This window comes from Podarcis filfolensis (assembly GCF_964270895.1).
Source record: "Podarcis filfolensis genome assembly, chromosome: 4".
NCBI classification, from domain to species: Eukaryota; Metazoa; Chordata; class Lepidosauria; order Squamata; family Lacertidae; genus Podarcis; species Podarcis filfolensis.
In genome coordinates, this window is record NC_139607.1 from 36,839,069 (window position 1) to 36,853,860 (window position 14,792).

Genomic DNA, 14,792 nt, shown 5'->3' on the forward strand with positions numbered 1-14,792 from the left:
CTGACTCCAGCAACTAAGCTGTGAAGGGAGGCTTCATGCTGCCTATTGGAGGGGGTAGGGATTTCTCAGTTAGGCAACGGGAAGCCTCCCTTCCCAACTGAGGGATCCTTGCCCTCTTCTGCTTGCACGCAAGTAGGAATGGGATTGGGGCTGCTCCAATGGGAAGGGAAGCATCGCGCTGCCTGAGAGATCCCTGTCCCCTCCTGCCTGCACGCAAGTAGGAGTTGGGATGGGGCTGCTCCAAAAGACATTGTGAAGCCTTGCTTCCCAGCTGAGGGATCCCCACCCCCATCCTGCTTGCACACAAGTAGGAATGGGATTGGGGCTGCTCCAATGGGAAGGGAGGCATCGCGCTGCCTGAGAGATCCCTGTCCCCTCCTGCCTGCACGCAAGTAGGAGTTGGGATGGGGCTGCTCCAAAAGACATTGTGAAGCCTTGCTTCCCAGCTGAGGGATCCCCACCCCCATTCTGCTTGCACACAAGTAGGAATGGGATTGGGGCTGCTCCAATGGGAAGGGAGGCATTGTGCTGCCCGAGCCTCACCACTGCCACTCTCGGCCCTCCTTCTACGCCTTCCATGCCTGACCCACCACTCACCGCTTCCCCACCACCACCACCGAAGAACCAACAACTCAGGGGCTGCCCAGGCTCAGGGAGAAAGGAGATAGAAGCCTCGGAGGAAGGGGAAACGTGGCCACCGCCACTGCCACCGCCACTGCCATCGCTGCAGCATCAATGTCCCGAACGTGTAGTATTTATTTATTTATTTATTTATTTATTTATTTATTTATTTATTGTATCCCCGGATTCATTGAAAAAAATCTGGTGACCTTAATAATTTGCAAGGGGAAGCAGGAAAACCATGCATACACTGAAAATCATGCATAGAGCCTGATCTGCACAAGACATCTACAGCAGGTTCATACATGGCTTCTCCCAAAGAATCCCAGGAACGGTTAAGAGTGCTGAAAGTTGTGAGGAGACCGCTATTCCCCTCACAGAGCTACAATTCCCAGATTGGTTTAATAATTGATCCTTCTTTCTTGGAAGTCTCTCCATAAAAAAGACAATGCTATAAAAGACAATGCCGCTCTGAAACACTTCCTCTTAATTCCCTGCAACATCGCAGCCTCCCAGCATTAGGGCACTGTGGACGCTGACAATCTCTTTCTGGGACTCAGGTGGTCCTTGGTGCAGCCTTTTTCACCTCTTAATTTTGATTGACTTACTGTGGGTCTGGGTTTTCCATTTGACTGTTTGGAGTTAATTGGCATTTAGGGAGGACAGGTAAATGGCTTGGAGCACTCGGGGTGAGCATCCTGAGGCACGGGGCGGTGGGGGCATTTCTCTAACTGCCTCCTATTGGTGACAGGCTGAGGGTGGGCTGCTTGGTCTGGTGCTCTGGCAGCTTGGCAGGTACCACCTGCTGAACAGTGGAGGTGGCTGGCACTAGTCAAGTCAAGCATCTCCTGTGCTCCTCTTTAAGAACAGATGGAAACATGGTCGCCCATCATGCCAGCTTCTGTGATAGAGCTATTCTGGGGTGGTTTGGCCCTTTGCAGAGGACAGGAGGACTTTCCTCTCTGCCTGCACAGGCTACACCTGCCTGCAGTTGTTGGTTGAGAGATTGGTGCAAGTCCTCAAGTTATATTTTTAATAGATACAATCTTTCTACCAAGTTTGGTCTCTTAAATTGACTGTTGAAAGAAAGAAAGAAAGAAAGAAAGAAAGAAAGAAAGAAAGAAAGAAAGAAATCTTTGTTTCTCTTTTTTGCTTGGGTGTCTTTGCTTCCGATCTGATTTTCCATCCTTTTGAATTTGACGCTTATGCGCCTTTCTTATCCAGGCATGTCAAAAGACAGCTGGTTTCCATTCCATACACAAGTCAATTTTCATCACATGAAACCAGACCATGACAAGGCCCTTACGTTTGTAGACAGATCCAGTATTCGGAGAACAATCTCCTCAAGTCTGTAAAAGTGTGCAGTAGAATACCTATCAATAAAACAGGCCTGCTTTTTTAAACAGAGACATGTGTTACACTATCTGAAATGATAAATGCCCTTTTCTTCTGGAAGGTGTATTGCTATTGCCTTTTAATTTTGCATTACCCATTTTGGATGACTTCCTCGCCAGCATAGTTTACGTCTGAGGTCACACAGTAGCCAAGCACGAGTGTTCCTTCTAATTAACTAGAACTAGTCACTTAATAATTATTTGTATGAATAAATGCTCATAGTATCAGGAGCCCCATAAAGCTGCAATTTTAAAGTCCATGGCTATGGTACAGCCATAGAAAAGAAGGCTTAATTCATCAGAAGTTGCTGGAGGATGTTGCTAATGGGCCCCTAAGCCAGCCTTCCACAACCTGCTGTTCTCCAGTTCTTCTGAACTACAACTCCCATTAGGTAAAAAAAGGTAAAGGACCCCTGGACGGTTAAGTCCAGCCAAAGGTGACTATGGGGTTTCGGCACTCATCTTGCTTTCAGGCCAAGGGAGCCAGCGTTTGTCCACAGACAACTTTCTGGGTCATGTGGCCAGCAGGGCTAAACCGCCTCTGGTGCAACGGAACACTGTGATGGAAACCAGAGTGCACGGAAACACCACTTTCCTTCCTGCCGCAGCGGTAACTATTTATCTACTTGTACTGGCGTGCTTTCAAACTGCTAGGTTGGCAGGAGCTGAGACAGAGCAACGGGAGCTCACCCTGTCATGGGGATTCGAACCACCAACCTTCTGATCGGCAAACCCAGGAGGTTCAGTGGTTTAGACCACAGCACCACTCCCATTAACTCCAGCCAGCACTAGCAGGGGATGATGGGTGTTAAAGGTCCAAAGCATCGTGACAACATTAGTTTGGGGAATGCTGTCCTGAACACTCATTTTGTGGGCTCGCCCTGAGGGAGTTTAGCTTCTATTGTACATCTGGTGGCTAAACCAATAGCAGTCAAAGAAGCCATAAGACCACCCTTTTTAGTGCACACACACTGTACCTTAAAAGCACATTCCAAGCACAATCGTCATCTCCACCCCCAAGAATTCCGGGCACTGTAGTTTACGCCTCACAGAGTTACAATTCCCAGCAACCTTGTGTTTTGAATGTGTGAAGTTATAGTGCGTACACAACTAATATCTGACACCAGAGCATATCAGGCAGTGATATTATTAAAAGGGTGGACAGATGGCACTGAAGAGAAGGGAAAGAGAAGAAAGATTGTTAGGAGGAACACTTGACACTTGCAGCCTTTTATTTCCAAGTGGCATAGATATGGGAGGAGTAGTATGGTTAAGAAAAGACAGCCCCTTCCTATTCCAGTTCTCTCCAGCCAGAGCTCAGCCAGCACAGATGGAAGGATTTTTGCTCTTGAAGGGTTACGGTAGTTTGTGTCCTAGATTCCATTCTCCTTCATCTGGGTGCAAGGGTCCTCCTTGTCTGCTCTATTTTAGCTTACCCTTGTCTGACTGTCACATTTTGTTTATTTGGTCATCGCAAAAATTGCATTACAGTACGAGCTCAACTTTTCAACTCACAAAGGGTGTGACGCATGGTGCCAGTTTTGCTGTATACATTTGTTCCATATATTAAATCCAGCATTCCTAGATTGTTTAATGGATTCATCTCTCCCATATATATTTTTTATATTTCAGTTTCAGTGGTTTGCTATTCCTGAGGGACTGAACAATGAAGCCAGATGAGGCCGGATCAGAAATAAAACAAGACCATTTGCAGAGTGAGAATATTTTTATTTTGAGGATTTGTTATTTTATTAGATACAAATTCTGTCAGAGGGACTAACGCACTTTCCACATCTCTAAAGCAATTCCTTTCACCCTTTTGCCAACTCCAGTGTGTGCGGAGAATGCAATGCACGGCTTTAAAATATTAACGGAGTTATTTACAGATTACCTTCAGCTAGAAATTAAAACAGAGAGAGACATATCTTTCCTTCAGGACCAGCCCTATCATTGGGCAGAGTGAGACAACTCCATCAGGTGACAGATTCTTGGGGACTAACATTCCCCTAAACTAGCCTGCTGTCTTCAGATGGAGTGGAGGATTCTGTCTCATTTCCAATGCTGATGTAACTGCAAGTCTAGTTAGCTTGTGCATGTGGAAGGAGAGGGCACCATCAGGTAGCAAAATGTCTTGGACCAGTCCTGCTTTGCTTTGTTTGTTTTTGTTTGTTCCAAACGAGTTCATTCATAGATCTTTGGTTGGCTCAGTGGAAATGGGTTTTTCAATGAGATGGTAGTCCTGTGTCTAGGCCATATCACTTCACATGGAAGGCAAACATGATTGAACACTACTTGCATGCAGAATAAAAAACAGGTCTCATACAGTAACAGAGTTGGAAGGGGCACCAAAGATCTTCTGATTCAAACCTCTACCATGCCAGAATCACAGCACCTCACGGAGAAGAGTGGGGCAGCAAAGGATGACAGCTTGGAGATTTCAAGGCAGACTTCAGGGAAAAGAGGCAAACTGGATATAGTAAAAGGACATTGCAGGAAGCTGGGGAATAAAACAGGAGACACAACCAAGAGCAAGAGTGGCCAAGATGAAGTACAGACTTGTATTGACAACTTGATGTATGGTTGTCATACATATAGCATGTAATTGTAATTTCAGAAACATTCATATAGGAGAGGACAGATAGGATGCCTTCTTTGACAACGCAACCCTCACTAAGCATTCACTGTGGTATGACGTGGAAAAGAGGAGCCCAAAAAGACACCAGGCAACTGGTAAGCAGTGCCGGAAGGTCCTTCATGAAGTGAACCACACATCCTTCAGCTGAGGAGGGGACTATTTTAACTAATTTTTATTTGCATTTTATCTTGCAGACTTCTACATGATTTTATCTTGATAGCATAATAAACCTTGACATCCAGGACACATCAAACCATGTTTTAAAAATTCTCATTCTCATTGTTTCTTTTTTAAAATCTCTTGTTACCCTTTTAATTTTTTAACAATTCCTTTGAGACTTACAAAGGTCTCCAAAGCATTATGTTTTCTTGGCAGGGAATTTTGCCCTAACTCTCCCAGCTCCAGTTTTAAAATAACACTGATACTTTTCCTGCTGTTAAAATGTTCCTCTTAGGTTTCTGCTATTTTCCAGTCATGAGTGACACTAAATGGGGTCTGCTTATAAAAACCATTATTTTACTAATATTCAGCCAGTCATTCATGAAACTTTGGCTAAAGCTGTTTCAAGATCCCAAGGCCTTTTGCTGATGGTTGGTTCCAATTTAGTCGCTGGTTTATTTTCTTTGTTAAGAAAATACCATTATGATTCTTAATGCTAACTTCCATGTGTCTAAAGGGAATTTATCTAGAATTTTCTTCTGTATGATGATGACCTCTGACAGATTTACAGAAGAAGTATGCCTGTTCCAACAGGTGCTGTTGCTGTTTTTTTGTGGACAGAAATCAGCTGCCTTTAAACATGTCTCTCTGTCTGATCCAGTTACATGCAAATGTTCAGTGTCAAAAACCAAACTGACCAGCTAGGACTTAGTCAACTCTTCTGCTCTTTGGTTAAACGTTTTCAGGAGAAAGCAGGTATACAGCACTCAAAACTTGCAAGTGAATTTCCTGTTATACAATAAAAGCTTTCATGAGTGTATTTCATTACAAGCCTGACATTTCAATTAGGCTTTGCCAAATAGAGAGAGTAAACTTTACTCAGTCAAGACAGAATGTAGTTTCTTCCTCAGTGACAGGGTGAGGTTGCTGTTTTGCTAAAATAGTCTGCAACATGATATTGGTGCATTAGCCGATAGATTAAAAACAACAACAACAACAACAACAACAACAACAACAACAACAACAACAACAACAAAGTGGTTCTGCCAACCTAGCAGATCGAAAGCATACCAGTGCAAGTAGACAAATAGGTACCTCTGCAGCAGGAAGGTAAACGGCGTTTCTGTGTGCTCTGGCTTCCGTCACAGAAGGCCCTGCACTTGTCTTTGCTTTGGGATTTCCATTGTATGCAACAGTGACATTAAGCAGCAGTAGTTGGTGGCACAAACTGCTTTGTGATGATATATACAGAATCTGAAAAAGGGAGCAAGGAAATGCTTTTCCACAGCAGGCAGAAGATGATATTTATTTTCAATATTTATAGACCACTTTTCACCATAGATGGCCACAAAGTGGTTTACCTAGAAATCAAGGAAATATCCCATTAATCAAAATAATGCCGTATTTAAAACAAACACAAACAAAAGCCACATATAAAACCACCAGTCAGGGGAGTCAATAAATATTGAATTACATGTTACATTTATCCACATTTGTCCTTGGCAGTAGTTCTTGCTCGACTAACAAACATGTCAAGAAGCATACAAAAATCTACAATGGTTATCTATCTATCATCTATCTATCTATCTATCTATCTATCTATCTATCTATCATCTATCTATCTATCTATCTACTCAGCAATGGCCCTTCCCTGCAGTGCACATGCTCAGTATAGCTGAACTGGAATATAGGAGCTGGGTTTTCTTTTGCAAGGTTTTCGAATGTCCTTCCACTTCATGACAATAATATAAGAAAATGTTGTGACTCATAAATAATGATCAGGTTACATACTGGTGCACAATGCAAGAAAACATTACTGGCTTAGGACTGGCTTCAATCCTGTTTCACAACCCTACCTCTGTGGAAAATGCTTCCACATGTCTATGGAGGAGGGGGGAATACTTGATTCTTGCAATAGATATTTACTGTACATAGGGTGCTACTTTGGAGTTGGCACAGGAGGGAAAACTGGAACACACCCATGCATGAACAAAATGCTGCCTATATCACTTTAGATCCAGCTTACTCGCATCATTGGTAAGCAAGAATGCTAACTGCTTGCAGCTCTATACAGAGATACTACGTGATTGAGGTTGACTTGGAATATTCTGCAGTCCATATTTCATTTGTATATATGTGTGTGTATGTCGCCTTACAGAGTAAAATATAATGGCATTACTCAAAAGGCCAGACTGTCCTGGGGCCTCTAACTTAATCTGCAGTGGCCTTAACCTGCAGTGAAACCTAGATAAATCTGTTCAATATTAAATATTAGCCAAAGGGCAAGAATAAAATCACATTTGGATTTATAGGAGCCATCGTCCAGAAGTTTTTTTGTGTTTTCTATTTTTTCTTAAAAGTTGAATTAAGGAGAGTTGATTTATGTCTTGCAAAAATATTCTCTTCCCAAATGATTCCCTGAAGCAGCAGTCCTTTAAACAGAAGTGCAACCTGAATTGACCTCGAGCTGTAATAATCTTTATTTAGAAGGCAAAGAAGAATTTCATCAAAGGAGTCACATTCACTATGAAAACCTGAGCCATAGATCAAACCAAGAAAGGTCCAGTGTACTTAATAATTCTGGAATAAAAATGAAAACAGAAGTGTTCCCTAAAGGAATCGAAGCTAGTGAAATTTCCATTCTGGACATAGAGAGCTCTTCAGATCTCTTCCATGTTCCAATTCTGTCTTGTATACTTATTGCTGAATGCCACCCCAATCGCTGGGTGGTGCTTGATTCCAGAAGTCCAAGGCACTTACTCAGGGTTCGTGTTTCCATTTGAAATAAGTCACACAGAGACTGTGGTGTCATTGTGATATATGATTTATTTACACATATATACAACCTGAGCCTACAATGGAGGGGTTCACAGCATTAACACCCCCAAAAGGTCTTGTTTCTCCCATAGCCCGCAGCCTTGGATTAGAACAGAAATCAAACATTACTCTCAAATGTTGCTCTGATTCTCTCTCCAGCTCACTGCTTTACTTCTTGGTCACATCATTGCAATTCAATGCTAAACTCTGGCTTTGTCCCAGGTTTGGATGAAACTATGGCTTTGCTCACAGTGGTGCAGCAGGAGGGATAAAGGAAGAAAAAGTGGTTTCAGTCGCCTCACCAGAAGCCCACCTTGAGCCCTCACCCACCATAACAAATTAGCGTAATTTATTTTGCTGTCCACATTAATGTTTAGGATTTACCGTAATACTTTAAAATAATAACCTCGTTCCTGTCATAATCTAATGGTCTGGTGCCATCACTATCTGTTTCTTAGTTACCAGCCAAAGTTCTTCTTCTTCATCCAGGCCTATGGACCTTAATCTCCTGCTTTTCTTTCAGTGAGATGGGGTGGAGTTGGATCTCCTGTTACTGAAGATGTCTGATCTGGCCACAGTTGCTCATGCCTTACTTACATGCCATTAAGATTACTGCAACATGCTGCCTTTGAAAAGTGCTTGGAAACTTCAGCTACTAAACCACTATGAAATCTTTATTATCCTGTCTAGCCAATTAGTTATCATTCTGTACTAGACAACTTGACCTTACTATGGGTAAAAACACTGAGTGTCATTTCACTGTTTCTTACTCAGACTTGTTCTGTTGCATCACAATAGTCCACGATTATTGTGTATTCTGGTCATGCCCTTTAGTGTTTGAAGCCCATCCTTGGTTTTTGTTCAACTTATAAATTTAATAAGTATTCCTTTCTGTTCATCCCACCTATGAAAGAAAATACTAATCAATGCCAGATTCTGTCCATTCTTTGTTCACTTTCTCTTTCCCATCTGTTCTCACCTGCCCAAGAATGACTTCTACTCAATTGCATGCCCACTAGGATTCCCAAACTCTTGTAAAAAAATGAAATAGGGACATGCCCCGAATCCTTATGCGACTCAAGGAACTGCCTGATTCACTATAGTGCTTTCATTTGTTTGGGGCATTCAAATATTGAATAAAACAGAATCCACTTTCATCAATGAATTATTTCGAACTGAGGGTAACCTTCCTCAGCTCAAGGCCCACACTACCTCATGGGGAAACTTCCAAGGGGTGAGCGGAGCTGCAGGCAAGATTAGGTAGAGCAATAGATATACATGTGATTTAGGCTACCTTCCAGCTATACAAAAGTTAATAATAATAATAATAATAATAATAATAATAATAATAATAATAATAATTTCTACCGCACCCGTCTTACTGGGTTACCCTAGCCACTCTGGGTGGCTTCCAGCATACATAAAAACATAGTAAAACATTTAACCTTAAAAAGCCTCCCTGTACAGGGCTACCTTCAGATGTCTCCTGAATGTAATATACTTGACAGGAGATGGGAGGGTATTCCACAGGGTTAGTGCCACTACTGAGAAGGCCCTCTGCCTGGTTAAACATTTCTATGCCCACTCACACTTCTCCATCCAACAAGAAGAAGAAGAAGAGTTTGGACTTGATATCCCGCCTTTCACTCCTCTTCAGGAGTCTCAAAGCCGCTAACAATCTCCTTTCCCTTCCTGCCCCACAACAAACACTCTGTGAGGTGAGTGGGGCTGAGAGACTTCAAAGAAGTGTGACTGGCCCAAGGTCACCCAGCAGCTGCATGTGGAGGAGCGGAGACACGAACCCGGTTCCCCAGATTACGAGACTACCGCTCTTAACCACTACACCACACTGGCTCTCTCACAAACACTGGCTCTCTCTCAAACAGGAAGAATGTTCACAAGGACACAATCCAGCCAGGCAAAAGCACCTGAGAAGGCCACAGAGCAGGGCCAGTGATGGGTGTGGCCAAGGGGAAATCCTGAGGGCTGGATAGAGGTGTAATGAAGATGGACAAAGAAAGGGAAGGGGATCAAGCAGGGTCATCCTCAGGTCCACATTCACACTTGTCTCGGAGCCCTTTGTAAGTGCTGCGCTTTTATGATCTGCATCTAAGGATGAGTTTTATATGACCATTTTTAACAGAAAAATCACGAGACCAAAACACCCCCAATTCTTCCATGATTACTTGTCTCTCTCACATGGAAACCCATGCAGCAAAACAGAGACACAGAAGAGGCACTGGCATTCTTCAACTCAGAAATCCACTTTTGTTGTATAGTGTTATCAACAAAGGAAAAAGTAGCCACAGAAGAATTATATGGATTTTCCACATTTTTGGCTACCTATAAAATTCAAAGATGTAAATTCTTCATAAACTGCCAAATTGGAAAGAGCAATCCAGTTTTCAATGTACTTCCATGCCACAGTTTTGTAACGTGGTGAGAAAAATAATGGGAGTAATACTGCCATGCTCTAGATTTTATTTCAGCTTACCCTATGAGGCAACCTTCATGGTACACTTGGTAAGCTTTGGATTAAGCTAAAGCTATGTTGAGGAAAGCAATTAGTGGATTGACTTTAGAAGGCATACTCTTTTGTATAGGACAAGGCATTTTCCTTGTGGTTTTTATGCATAGTGGGACAGAGCAACCTTCTGAACTTGAACAACTAATAGGTTCTGTTGAGGGGGATCCATTCTTCCCTGATAGCAGAATAATGAGTGAATGAATATTTGCTCTGTTTGTAAAACTATTGTAAAAGAAAGCTGCATAAAAGCAAAACTCACAGGATCAAAATGTTCCTGATGTTACAATTTACGGAGACAATGGCGAGCAAATGATACACTGCATGCAGTATAGGTATGGCTGCCAAAGAAAACTAATGGCCTTAGAGAAGGGGTGTTATCTGATGTCTATGTGGAAGAAAGTCCCTCATGTAACAAATGATTAATTCAGGAAACATCTGCTGCAAAAGCAACTTGAAAGCAAAGAAGATTGCAGCAGAAAGCCAACATACAGACAAAAACCTCTCCCAGTTTACGGCATCTGAGGAGTGAAAAGAGAACTCCTGGGTTTGTGTGTTTGTATTTGTGTAAATCCGTGCTGAAATCCAAGGTTGGTAATTAAACTAACAGGGCCAGCCCTACCATTAGGCAGAGGTGCCTCAAGCAGCAGTTGCTGAAGGCAGGGGTGGCAGCCTCTGGCTATTACCCTCTGTGGAGAACAGAACTGTGTGTGCACAACCTATCCTTAACCCATGGCCTAAACTAACTAGCTGCTCTCGGTGCAGGGGAGGATACTGTCCCATCACAACTGCTATGTTAAAATCAATAATTAGAGAATTTGCTACATCTCCTCAGCTGCCCAATACATGCTATTTTTGTTATAGGCCATATGTAAAAGCGATTTCCTACATTGGGGACTTGTTTTACCTCTTGTATTTAATACACTGTTTCATTTTATGGTGTGTGTGTGAGTTTTAAGCAAACAGAAAAACATGCTGGCTGTTAACACATGAAAGGTACAGGCCCTACAGCAAGTCTTTCACAGGCCATAACACTTTATAAGAACCACAGGTGAACGACAGCCAGACCTTCCATACTCCCAACAGTATATGATGATCTCCACATGAACAAATATATAAGCACCACTATTGCTTTGTTAAAGGTCCTGCAGTCTTTCAAAAAGCAAATAAGGGTTTGGGTGAGAAGGATCTAAATTAGTGTCTTACAGGAAGAAGAGACTGAGATCCCTGACACCTTCAAGCTTTACTATTTCATTATACATGTACACATATATTTTCAAAAAAGCAGCCATCTTGTTCTTCCTTAAAGACCAACAAATTTATGATGGCCAAAGCTTTCTTGAAAACAGATGGAAACCTTTCTTCAGATGAAGACTCTTTTTCAGATGCATTCCCATCTGGACAACTTTCTTGAGGCCAGAGTTGAAGGACACATTCCAGCCAGGCAAAAACCCTCATGGGGTTTCGAATAGAGTCAGTGAACAGTGTGTCTCAGGAAGGGCCATCACCTGAGGAGATTCCTGGGCCAAACAGACAGACCTGGAGTGCTGCATTTGGCGCTTGGGATTGAGAGTTATGACTCCTGATAGGTGTGAGTATGTGAGAGAGAGTTGATGGGATGGTGGGAGGGTTTTATGGGAACATAAAGATAACAGAAATAAGAAGAATACTCTCAGAGAATGAGTAAGTTTAAATGTTTTATTATCTGCATTTTACAAAAAAAAATGCATAAAATCTTTTTCCTAGAACCTGATCTTGGTTTTAGATCCTGGACTGTTTAAAGTGTTTAAAGCATGTCTCCTGGGTTGGGTGTCATGGTGAACTGGTTTAAGCAAGCACGAGAGAAGCTCTGAAGCAGGATATGTGATAGCAAAAGAGATTAAAGGGGACCATGTGGGTACAAGGTTCATTCGCACATTGATAAACCATTTTATTTTTCAGGCTTGCATCTGTGCTGTGGAAGCTCATCTTCTTTGTCCAGTCCACAAATGAACCAACCTAACGTGAGCTTCCCAGGCTAACACATGGGCAGAATGTGATGGTCCTTCAATTTTCTAGCAATACATTTCTAGATTCAAAACCTGTACAAAAAAAATGTGTATTAAAAATGTACTTTAGGCTAAAAATGCAACAACAACAAAAAAGAGCATTTTTGACTGAGACATATGTTCAAAAGCAATGCAAAATTGTTTGTGTTTTTTAAATTGCAGAGTGATGGGGAAACAGACCCTACAGCTTCCTCCATTATGTTCTACTCAGTATACAAAATATTTCCACCTGTGCAGTACAGCCACCTGCCAAGTCCTCCCAGCCCATATATCTGACACCATCTCCTGTTAGAGTTCCAAATCACTAGCAGACACAGAGTTTTACAAAATATATGGATAAAAATGTAAAATAAGCAATGTCTCCATTTTCAATGAGCAAAGTTGGTGAAATTAACTTTGCAGATTACAGGCATCCCCCCCCCCAACTTATGTGCGATAGACTCATGCATGACCATGTAAACTTGTCACCAGGAAATAAAGAATTCAATTCAAACCCAGAAAGGGTGGAAGAGAGCTGGAGAGTCCTTGCAACTCATGAGGAGACTCTCCCCAGAGCCCAAAGAGGAAGTCAGTCAGGGCCAGAGGAAGCCCCAAAGAGACCAGAAGTTCAGTGGGGCTTTGTTTACACTGCTCAATCTCCCTGCCTAACAGCTGGCATCTGGGATAGCGCAGCCCCTGCTTTCCTGCACATCCTCCGTGCTCCTCCAGCCCCCCATGAGCTTCAATTCTAGTTCTGGATATTTTTGGATATAGTATTTTTTGTATGGATTGAATAGAGTGTGGCAGAGAGGGCATTTAAAGGGTGATTAGAGGGAGCTCCCCACTTTACGTGATTTATTTATGCGGAATGTAACTCCCATGTAAGGGAGGAGTTGCCTGTTTTTAACTTTCCTCTTAAACACAGGGAAACAAAAGACAAATTTTGTTATATATTTTGGTATATATTGTGTCAGGGAAGAAAACTGAACAGCTTATTTTGCTAGAGTCACAAGTGTGTCTTTGTGTGTGAGTATGAATTCAATAGGATCCTTTATATCACAGCAAGAGTACATTAAAAAGACATAGTACAAGATGACAGGTACTTTTAATGCATGAATGAGTATGCCCTTTTTTTGTTATAAAAAGGCCCAGTATAATTTCCTTGTGACTCTGTTGGTATCCAGGCTTGGCTCACCTGAGGAACCATGCTTTTAAGGCATCCTTTAAAACTGAATGCCCAGCACTAATAGAATTCGTCAGGAAGTCAGGAAAGAGATGCATATGAGCACAAAATAAGAACATTGTCTTTGATGCTGGAGTTCCTAAATGCAACCTAGATCTGTCTCTTTCATGCATTGCATAGACGACATGTCCCCACCCCGCTGCATATAAAAGTATGGAACTGCGCTTAACTTTTCCAAAAGGTTCAAAAGAAACATTCCCATACTCACAAGTAACTATTTTCCAGAACAGGACAATGTCACCTACGTTAAGCAACATTGCTTAGCACAGGAAATTCTCAAGGACTGAGGAAAGATGTTTACTGTGTGTCGAGACCCAAAAGCCACCCCCTCGTTGATCAATAAGACACAAGGACACGGATATTAGGTTAATGGTTATTGGGCAAATTTAGGCCACAACTTTATTGGTTACAGAATGTAAGTGGCCTTGGCTTAGGCACTGGAATTAACCCAACTATATCTGACTCCTGCCCATCTTGCAGGGAGTCCTGTAAGGGTCAACCACTGGTAGGGGGAGCCCCATCGATGCAAACCAACTGGAGCTCCCCCTGGGTGGCTGACGGGGTCGTGGCATGGCCCTAGCCCCACCTGGGGCTTCAGACAAGATCCACACGCCCGGATTCCTTTAACAGAATACCCTGACGCTTGGAGGGGCAGGTGATGGCCACACCTCACCTCCCCCATCATAAAATCAACCAATGCCTAACCGCTAAACTTTACAAAGTTATGACGATTGCTACGAGGTAGATGAAAACCAAATGGCCCATGCCAATTTGCCAAGTGGAAAAATACCTACCAGGCCCCTCAACGGCAACCAACCAAGGTCCATAGCAAGACCAATGTCGAAACCTGAAAATAGGGAGGGCAGGTGGGAGATAGAGGAAGCGAGCCAAGAGGAAGCTCTCTGGCTCACGCCTCAGTTTAAATGGGGTCCGGCCACACACACCCAGCCAACGGACTGGCTGGCTGGACAGTGACGTGGCCGAGAATCTCCGGGTGATGCAGGACTTTGTCCCCCACCCCCGGAGGGGAGTGGGTGGCCACACGGTCCACCGCAACTCCTCCCCACTGGGAAGTGGAGTGGATTTACGTTATTTTGTGGTACCAAAAAACCACCAAGAGTTTTTGACCATAGCAATTTCTAAGAAAAGATAATATTGATATTTCCATCAGTGATGGGGCAGACACTTTTTGCCCTGACTGCAGCCTATCTGCAAAGCAAAAAACCAACCTGGTCTTTTATAGAGAATTTCGCCATTCCGCTACTTCTCTAGATTTTTAAATGAGGATGCACAATATGACTAGATGCTACCAATTATCAGCTTCCCTTCTGGCTAGATGGGCACCGAAGTACTTTAGCACCTGAGAAGTGGT